Below are 11,109 nucleotides of genomic sequence, written 5' to 3' on the forward strand. Positions count from 1 at the left end.
AAACTGTATAGTTAGCGCCATGAAAAAATGCTGTGAAGGAGATGTGAGCCAGTGACAGGTGAGGGTGACCTGACTGGATTCTCTGGGAGGAGGTGCTGGAGCTGGACAAGGAGGAGTTAACCAGGTGGAGGGGAGAGGGAAGAGCATTTCAGAAGGAGGGAGCAACCTGTGTAAAAGCCCCATGAGCAGGAGGAAGCACGGTGAACTATCAGAGACTGCACATGGGTTGGTGTGATGATGGGAAGCAAAGGGAGCCTCAGGTGAGATGAGTGGGGGAGGGAGGCCAGAACACGCAGGGCATCAACAGTCTTGTGACGGATCTCATCTTTACCCTGAAAGAAATAGGCTGCCATGGGAGGATTTTAAGCAATGGGCAGACAGAACAGATTTGTGTTTTGAAAAAGAACCATCTTATCTAATAGACTGGATGGGTGGGTGGGTGGAGGGAGGCAAATACAAGTTGATTAGTAATTGAAAGGTTTCATAGCCTCTTGACACACACACACTTACTTGAAACATGCATTCTGGATATGTGAGCTCAGAGTACGGAGTGCTTTAACAGAAGTACAGGTCTTGGGGTGAAGAGGGGTGGGTAAGAATAGAGAAGAAAACGTAGGAATATTGAACTAGGCACTTTGCCCTTTCTGGAAGATATAATTCCCATTTTACAGATGAGTAAAACTGACTCTCTGTTAAATAACTTGCAGAATATGATGAAATGCTGTCATTCTATGAATTGCTAGGGTTCATTCAGCTGGCCAGAAGGACACTCGCTCCCTCCCCACTCAATGTGCACAGTCCTGAAGCTGCCCAGAGGAGGCCTGGTGTTTGGTTACAGAGCTATAGAGCAGCCATCTGTAAGCCTCTGGCAGGTAACTTGTCCAAGGTCAGAGCTAGATAGCCAGTGAGTCCTTGAGCCAGAATTTGCATATCAGGTCTGAGAGGCTCCTACTCTTATTACTGACCCATAGTGCCTTACAACAGAGGAAGAAACTGTGGAAAAGGAAAGGGACTGAGATAGGGAGTGGACTAGGAAGTCACTAAGACAGAGTCTTTAGGTTAAGGAAGAAACTGAGTTTAAGAGACAATGAAAGTATCTTAGATTAGCCGATGGAAAACAAATGAAGTGAAGTGGTTCTTCAATGTGTGTCAATGACCAGAGGCTTCAAATTGAGATAGATCCACTGATGGGTGTCTTTCACTATTTTTACCCAGCTCTTTCCTGCTGAGAAATTCTGTGTGTGACAGTCTCTCGTTGCTAAGGGAGACAGCCTCACTGCTTTGCTTCTCTGGATTCAAGGGCAAATTAATTTAAGACAGAATGTCATGCCATTCAAGTTTAAAGTCAGGATAAAAGCAAGATATGAAGAGAGCTCTTCCCCAAATTCAAGTAGCTAAGCAGGTCTACACACTTATGTCCCAGAAGCAAACTCAGTCCAGTGGAAGATAAAACGGGGTTCTTCTGAGGGGTCCCCAGGAATCTGCACACTACCAAACGTGTTCCCTCCCAGAGCAGACGCCTCTTAGACCTGGCAGGAAATAACAATCAGGAAACAATTTGGGCCACCAAAATAAGTTTCCTCGGAGTCAAAACCATCTTCAAAATGTCAAGTACAGAAATGAGGCACAAGATCAAGAGTTTACACAGAATTTTCTCAGCATGCACATTTCCGAGGCATAGCGAACGTTTCTGCATTAATCTCTCTAAAAGCATATCAGGACATAAGAGAGCACTTTTGATTGGCTGTAGTGGGACCTGACCCTGCTGGTGTGGCAACTGCTTCCCCCCTCCCTGACCACAGTCATTCCACCTCCCCTTGCTCCAGTACCTGTTTATAGCAGATAACAAAAGTAGGACAGTTGGAAACCTCACATGGCCTATAGACATTTTTTTTTTACCTGCACAGCTTTTTTAAATTAAAATTTTTTTTTCAATTTAATTCTTAAAAATACAGATTTATGCTTTTTCTTTAAAACAACAACAAAATTCAGAATTGCAGAAGGAGGAAGCCAGCATTCCACTGATCAGCAGTTGGCCTAGGTTAGTAGTGGCTGCTCTATTCTTCACTCATTTATGCTCCCTGCCCAGCCCTGCAGGCCTGTGAGTTTGTGACCATCCTCACCTTTGAGAGACGGTGGGCCCCAGCAGAGCTGCTACAGTGTTGAGGTGGCAAGGTGTGGTAGAGGGTGAGGAGGAGACCATGCTTCTCTCTGCCCAGAACCAGTAGTGTGGGCACCACGAGGGCTGGAAGCCTTGGGACCACCCAGAGTCAGCGCCTTGGCTGTCCGCAGACAGGGCTGTAGCAGCAGCAAGGACTCATGCATGGCTTTGTGGGCCCTCTGGCCCACATAAAAGGGACTGGAGTTGGAGAGGAAGGAGAGGAGGTGTGCTAGAGAATGACTGCAGTGGGCACGTGTAGGGCACCCTCTGCATTAAAAAATGCAAAACAGAACCACCTTCTAAATAATCCACGAGTCAAAGAAAAACTTCATAGTGGAAGATTGAATATATTTAGAATATATTTAGAACTTAAAGTAACGAACATTCTACATATCAAAACTATAGCCTTAAATTCACACATTATTACTATAAATTAAGAAAACATGTGAACTACCGCTCTAAGCATCCAACTTAAGGAGCAAGAAAAATAAGAAGAGAGTAAACCCAAAGAAAATGTAGAGAGAGAACTATTAAGTATAAAAAAACATAAATTAATAAGTAAGAGAATACATATGTAAGCTGGTTCTTGAAAAAAATTCAAAATAGATCTCTAGCATGATTAATAAAGAAAAACAGAAAGAATACACAAACTAGGGTCAAATAAATGAGTAACTAGACATAACTACAAATGTTTCAAACATTAAAAATGTAGAAAGATAATATAAAAACATTGAAAAACTAAGATAAACTAGGTAAATTATTAGAAAAAAAAGAAATTCATCAGAATTAACTTAAGAAGAAATAAAAACCTGAAGAATACTCTAATTATTATAGAAAAGTAGTTAGTGGTTTAACATTTTCACACGAAAAAAACATACTAGGTCTGGATGGATTCACAGGTGTGTTCTACCAAACATTCAAGGACAATTCTAACTTACATAAACTTCCAGAAAACAGTAGCAATGACAACAACAGAAAGGATTATTTTTCACTTTGTAAAGTCAGCATAATGTTAATTATTCAGGGACACTACAGGAAAAGAAAATTTTAAGTCAATCTTACTCAAGAACATAAATACAAATACCCTAAAGGAAATATCAGAAAACTGAATTGAACAATGTATAAAAAAAGATATGTCATAAAGAGGGCTTATCTAGGAAAATCAAGAGTGATTTAACATACAAACGCATTGCCGAAACCGGTTTGGCTCAGTGGATAGAGCGTCAGCCTGCGGACTGAAAGGTCTCGGGTTTGATTCCGGTCAAGGGCATGTACCTGGGTTGCGGGCACATCCCCAGTAGGAGATGTGCAGGAGGCAGCTAATCGATGTTTCTCTCTCATCGATATTTCTAACTCTCTATCTCTCTCCCTTCCTCTCTGTAAAAAATCAATAAAATATATATATATATAAAAACAACATACAAACTCATTAATATGATGTCATATTAATTAGCATATTAGAAAAAAGATCATGTGATACTTTCTATGAATGTAGAAATAGTACATACAATTCAACATGTATTCATAAAAACTTTCTATCAAACTAATAATAGAAGGGAATACTCTTAATCTGATAAAAGTTATATAAACTCATTAAACATTATGTTTAATGGTGAAATGTTAAAAGCATTCCCTTTAAGGTTAGAAATAAAACAAGAGTGCTTGCTTTGACTACCTTTATTTAGCATCATACTGGGAGCTGAGTAAGTGCAGTAAAATAAGGAAAAATAAACAAAAGAACACGGAAGACACGGAACTCTAATTATTTACAGAAAATGTGATTACTTATGTATAAAATTCAGAGGTAGCTACAGATAAATTATTTAAATTAATAAGCAAGTTTAGTAATTATATATGATACTAGAGGCCCAGTGCACGAAACTCATGCACAGGTAGGGTCCCTAGTGGCTGCTGGCCGGTGGCTGGGGCTTCCCTTCCCCTGGCAGCCTGCCGCCAGCGGCTGGGGCTGGCCAGGGGGAGGGGCCGTGGCGGTTGGCCGGCCACACCCCCTGGTCGAATTCCTGTTCGAACTCCCAGTCGAGGGGACAATTTGCACATTAGGCTTTTATTATATAGGATGATTGATCAATATATAAAAATCAACTTTCTTTTTACTGGTAACAAATAGTATATTTCAATGTTGCATTAAAAATATTATATACAAGAGCAAAAATAAAATATACAAAGGGTCTAGAATCAACCTTGCAAAATATTTGCAGCTATGTTATGGAAAAAACTATAAAAGTTTGATTAGTTTATGGAAAAACTAAAAAATGGATTATATCAAGTTTATATGTTATTATAAAGATGCAAGTTTCCCACATTAACTTATAGATTCCAAAATTCTTAATAGGAACAGCAAATGCTAAAACTTTACACAGAAGAGCAAAAGCACAAGAATATCCAAACAGTCCTGAAGAATTGAGCTGTGTGTCTGGGGATGAGGGGAGGGGCAGTTTCTTCCTCAAAACTCAACACTTATTAAAAGGTAGATAAAGCGGAACATTGATGTAGGTACAATTAGACCATCAGGACAGTATAGATAATCTATAAGCAGACCATTGCAGTTACAGAATTTTTGTTTATTATAGAGCTGTCATCGCAGATAGGGGAGAGATGGTGCTGTGATAAGTGGTTATCCACATGGAAAAACTGAAATTGGATTTCTAGCTTATATTATACAGAGGAAATAATTATAGGTGACTAAAGACTTAGATATGAAAAGAAAACTATGTAACTTTTAGAATAAGATATAGGATATATTTAAGAATATGAGTGAATTATTTTTTAAGCTGATACAGAAAGTAGAAACTGTAAAGAAAAAAGTTGATTAAGTCAATTACACAAAAATTAAGATATTTTTATCAAAGGGCATCATAAAGAATCTCATCTTTACATATGATGAGGGAAATGTTTTTACATTGCTGGTGTAAATATAAATTGTATCACCATGTAGGAAAATATATTTGTGTTATTTAATTACGTTAAATATGTGACCATCTAGGTATATAGTCTGATCTAGAGAAATTCTTGCCCATGAGTGGCGGGAAATGTACAATGATTGTTAGTTATAAAAAAGTGGAAATGGCCCAAATATCCATTGACAGGGAAAATCTTAAATATCCATAGTTAACTATTATAGAATGTAGCATACTCATACAATGGAGTAGTTTATAGCAGTGGACATAAACTACAGCTTTATGTATCAACTTGAATGAGTCTTATGAACAGAAAGTATAAAAAGAAAACCACAGAGAAGAACATGTACAGTAGGATTCATTTACATAAAGTTCACAAAGTGTGCAAGGCTAGATGATGTAGTTGAGAGGTATAGACATATGTGGTGAAACTGGAAAGAATGGCAAGTATTTACTTAGGGTGATGGTCACCTCCGGGGCTGGAGAGTAGGAGGAGAATGGAATCATGGGAGATAGGTAAGGTTTTTTAAATCAAGCTACCGTTCATGGGTGCCTGAACCACGGTTAATTTATACCTATTCCATATATTAAAAATATTCTTCCAAATGGTCTTATGTTTGATAAAGACAAAATGTAAAATAAAAATACTTTCATTTTGTAACCACAGGCTAGTCATGTTACCACAGAAGGAGAGGTGACAAATACAAAAGAAGCTGCTATCAGGGATTTTTTTATTTTTATTTAAAGATGGGTAAGCAGTGCCTTTTTTGCACATTGTTCAGTCTAACAAAATGTTTTAGGTTAGCCAAGGCCTACTGCAGGCAGACTTTTGCATCATAAGTTTCCAGAAGAAAGTGAACCATTTCATAAATAAACATATAATGCTAAGTAGGCATATACAATTGTTATACAGTTGTTAAGATGGTGAAGTTAAAATGTTCTTTTTTATAAAATAAATATGTTTTATGGAAATGAGGAATATACAGTGGTCTCCCATTATCCATGGGGATACATTCCAAGATCCTTAGTGCATTCAAGCAACTGTGGTAGTACCAAATCCTATATACTCTGTCCCCCACCCCCCGCCCCATATATACATACTTCTTTACTTAAAGGAAGCATTTACAGTTTCTTTTGGGCATATCTGAGTTGTCAGCATCACACCTCTTGCATTTTGGGGCCATTATTAATTAAAATAAGGTTCCTTGAAGCACTATGGTACCTCCACTGTTGATCTGCTAATCAAGACGGCACTAAGGGACTAATGGGTGGGAGCATGTACAGCGTGGATATGCTGGACAAAGGGATGATTCTTGTCCCAGGAAGGACAAAGTGGGACATCGAGAGATTTCATCACGCTACTTAGAATGGCCTGCAATTTAAAACTTATGAATTTGTTTTTTTGGAATTTTCCATTTAATATTTTCAGTCCATGTTGACTGTGAGTGACTGAAACGATGGAAAACAAAACTGCAGATAAGGGGGATTACTGTATTATACTTTTATGAAACAGGGTTAATATTTTACCTTTTTCAAGAGAAAACTCGATCTCCTTTCAGATTCTTTTACCTTGATTCTGAGATTTTTATTTTAGCACTTAGAACTACTATTCCTTCTCTCCAATGCCTCTTGATTTCCTAGATTCTCTGCTTCACTGAGCTTCCCCAGTAAATTATTTTGCATGTTCATTATTCTTTCCTGTGTTTCCTATTTATCTTCAGTTTTTAATTAGATTGTGTCCCTAAGAGCATTGTACCAGAGATTTATTCATCAGTTATGAAAATTTTATCCCTCTTGACTTTATTAGGACTCTTTTACAAATTTCAAAACAATCTTAAAAAATATATCCACTTATATTTTCTAATAATTTCTTATATTGTTTCATTAAATCTGAATGTCATTTGTGTTTCTCTTATACTAGCCTACTTGGTGACTGAAGAAAAGCAATCAGACATGAGGATTGCCCCCATTCCCATTATTTTCTGCATTTACAGATTGTATTTTGTTTTGTCGTTGAACTTTTAATGTTGATATTGAAAAACTTTCTAGTAATTAAAGTAAAAACATGTTATTCTCTACTTTTTTTTGATAAAGTGACTATTTCATGTAATTATGGTCACATGGTTTTTCTTGGTGTTTATTCTCACTGTACTATTCAACTTAAATTGTATTCCATGACATATCTTAATGTCTATGTCTCTTCTCACAACTGAATACCTCACTCTTTTGTCTTACTAAAAAATATCAATTCTATCTCATGGTATATTTCTCAAGTCCTCCCATCAGTGCTATCAGGTATATATCATTCTTTCTATTTTCAACAAAGTGGATTGATGATTTAAATTTTAATACAGCAAATGTACTAGATTTGCTTATTTCGAAGGTTCTGAGTGAGGCTGAGGGTTTAGAAGGGCCCCCAAGAGTCATATTTTTAGTGAATCTTTAAATCCATTTATTTAGTTACTCTTATATGTTTCTGATACAGGGATCCCGGAACCTCTCTTTTAAATAAACATCTAATTGAGCTTCTGAAAAAGTTTCTTATCCTCTCTTATGTATCTGAACTTTGGTTTGTAAATTCCCGACTACTATCTGATCCTGGTTTGCTATTGGCAGGTTCTCATATTTTGAAGAAATCCATTGTACCTTATCAGGATACTTGCCTAATCTGACTCGTTTCATCAGGTAGAAAGAAAGTATTTATTTGACAAAAAAAAAAAAATGACTAAACATACAGTGCTTTTCAAGGAGGAAAAAAACAACTACGTTCTGTGTGAGTATTTATTAATTGATTTGAAAGTCAAACAGTCTAATTTGCCACAGATCTTTGCTAAGATAATTTTCATTGCCTCAGCTGCCCAGAAAGACTAGTCAAGTCATTTACCTGGAACTCACCCTTGGGATATATCTAGCTGTCTATCACAAGATTCATGAATATTCTCTTGGATGCCTGGGATATCACGTGGATGTCTAAGGGCATGCTTTAAAAATACACATCTGTGCCAATGTTTCTTAGAATCCCCAGTGTGAGAAGGCTGCTTTTACACCCACTCTAGTCACCTCCTCTGTGCTCTCCCCTCCTCCCCACTGCTTGCAACTGTACTGGTTTTCTTTGTATTCTTAGCAAAGTCTTATACTACTGAGCAGGCACATACCACCACTGTCCTACAACCAAGATGGATGTAAAAGACCCAGGAAGTCTTAGTTTCAGAGACTTACATCTGATACATTAACTAAGTCTTCAAAAGTAGTATGATTTACATCCCAAAACCAAGGGCACAGTGATTCATTGTTACCAAAAATGATTTTCCAGAATCATCCAGTATTTGCATAGTCATTTTGATTTGAGCAGTTCTACTGTGCTGGGTTTAATCTAAGATATACTGCTATTACCAGATCATTACCTGTTTCTGATTATGAAAAAGGGAAAAATAAAGTGTTTTCAAATACATTGGATCATGAAGCATGTGTTTGTGTTTAGTGTAGGCATAGAAGTACGGTGCCTGCATATTTTAGAGGCTGGGAAGAACCTGGTGCTAGCGTCTCTTCTTGAATTTATTTATTTTTTTAAATATATTTTTATTGATTTTTTACAGAGAGAAAGGGAGAGAGATAGAGAGTTAGAAACATCGATGAGAGAGAAACATCAATCAGCTGCCTCCTGCACAACTCCTACTGGGGATGTGCCCGCAACCCAGGTACATGCCCTTGACTGGAATCAAACCTGGGACCCTTCAGTCCGCAGGCCGACGCTCTATCCACTGAGCCAAACCGGTTTCGGCTTGAACTTATTTTTAAAGGTTGCCTGCGAACATCTAGTTCACCTACTTTTCTCAGGAGTCTTGGAACTTCATGAACCAAGTCATAGTAGCCATTGTTGTATAAGCTGCCTTATAAGCATCATATGTGCAGAAATTTAAAATCTATATTTATCTGGGCCCTAATGGTATTAAGTGGGAACTTTAAAATAAGATGGAAAAAGAAAAGATGAAAAATGGGCCCCTAATTAATTTCAGTGTGAAATTTCCAAATTGGTAACATATGTTATCCAGTTTATGTATTAGTTTAAAATAATCAAACCATTGATTCACGCCAATACAGGTTGTCCAGGTCCTTGTTGAAGTAATTTAAATACATCTGTGAATTTAAAGTTATTGCTAAATATAGATAAGTATTAATGAAGGTGGAAAAGATTAGCTTTAAATCATTAAATCTGATAATAAACATGAAAATAAGATCTGAATAAACTATGTGCTATTATCAAGAACACTTATTGATCTTTATACAGATAACAAAATATTTATATAATTCAGACAATGGATAATATGAGTACCTTTCAACTTATATAATGAAGTAACCCTTTTCCCTGACATGGATTTTGTCACCCAAATTCTCCACTGTTGCCATAAGAATTCATGAGTGAGAAAAACTTCAAACATTTGAATATCAAATGTAATCCATAAAAAGCAGAAAAAGAACTCTTTCATCCATTTCTGCTAAGCTCTCAGCCTTATTTTATTTTTTATTGGTTTTTAGAGAGAGAGGAAGGGAGAGGAAGAGAAACATCGATGTGAGAACAGAACATTGATTTGCTGCCTCCTATACTTCTCCTCCGCACACACACTGAGGATTGAGGCCTCAACCCAGGCAAGTGCCCTGACCAGGAATTGAACCAGCAACGTTTTGATGCCATGGGACAATGCCCAACCAACTGAGTCACACCAGCCTGAGCCTCAGCCTTATTTTAAAGATTGGAGATAAAATCAAGCAGTAAAAGCTCATCCATGGAATCTCTGTGACTCCCAAGTAGCTCTTTTTTTTTTTTGATAACTTAATGCTAGAAATATATGTATGTTGTAATCCAAAATAAACTAACCCATATTATCTAAAACTGGGCATAATAAGTCCTTTTATATGCTTATACACAGAAAGAATAGGTGGCTTTATAAAAATGACATGGAAAATGATGAAATGTTGCTTAGTTTTCTAATCTTTGACAAGAAGTCAAAATACCATTTTTTTTTTTGGAAATCCAGGTAGAGGACTCATTTTTACTATCAGCCGGATAAAGCATCTTTCATACAACTGAATACCTGCCCATGAATTCTAAATCAGTGTTTACATGGCTTTGAGGACCTCTAGCATACCATTGGAACAAGGTAAGAATCTCCTTAGACAAGCTCTAGGGGGGATTAACAAAGCCCAAGCCACACACATCCCACCTGCATCACACTGTGTATGACAGCTTCCCTCTAACTCAGCAGTTCTCAAACTTAACTTGTACCAGTCACCTGGCGGTGAATCACACAAACACAGCCGGATGACCCCACTTGTAGAGTTTCTGATTTCATAGGTCTATGGCAGGGGTCCTCAAACTATGGCCCGCGGGCCACATGCAAATACAAATATTGTATTTGTTCCCGTTTTGTTTTTTTACTTCAAAATAAGATATGTGCAGTGTGCATAGGAATTTGTTCATGGTTTTTTTTAAACTATAGTCTGGCCCTCTAACGGTCTGAGGGACAGTGAACTGGCCCCCTGTTTAAAAAGTTTGAGGACCCCTGGTCTATGGTGTGGCTTGAGAATTTGCATTTGTAGCACATTCCCAGGTGATGCTGATACCAGGGACCACAATGAGAACCATTACTCTGGTTTGTATTTTGTAAAAGTATTTTTTTTTTTACATAGAGTACTTCTATATTTAGGCTCCTATGCCTTGGAAGTATTGTATCTATTGAACAGCCAGTCATTTAGACCACTTGTTAAAAAAAATTTGGCTACTGAAATCCACACAGGCCATGTCTGAAGTCCACCGGGAGTCAGGGTGGGGCTATTCTCTCTTGCAGGGTCTGGTTCACTCATGGCCTTCCTGCTGTTCTTTTCATCTGCACTGCAAAGATTAATTTTGTTTTATTTACCCACTTATGAGTTGGCTTTTCAGCATGTTTAGAAAGTACCCTTCTGTTTACAGGGAAGCTGAGAGCCAAGAAACCATGCGGAGGCCTATTCTAAAGCCACGTGTAGAGGACG

This window comes from Myotis lucifugus, unplaced genomic scaffold (assembly GCF_000147115.1).
Source record: "Myotis lucifugus unplaced genomic scaffold, Myoluc2.0 scaffold_18, whole genome shotgun sequence".
Classification (NCBI taxonomy): domain Eukaryota; kingdom Metazoa; phylum Chordata; class Mammalia; order Chiroptera; family Vespertilionidae; genus Myotis; species Myotis lucifugus.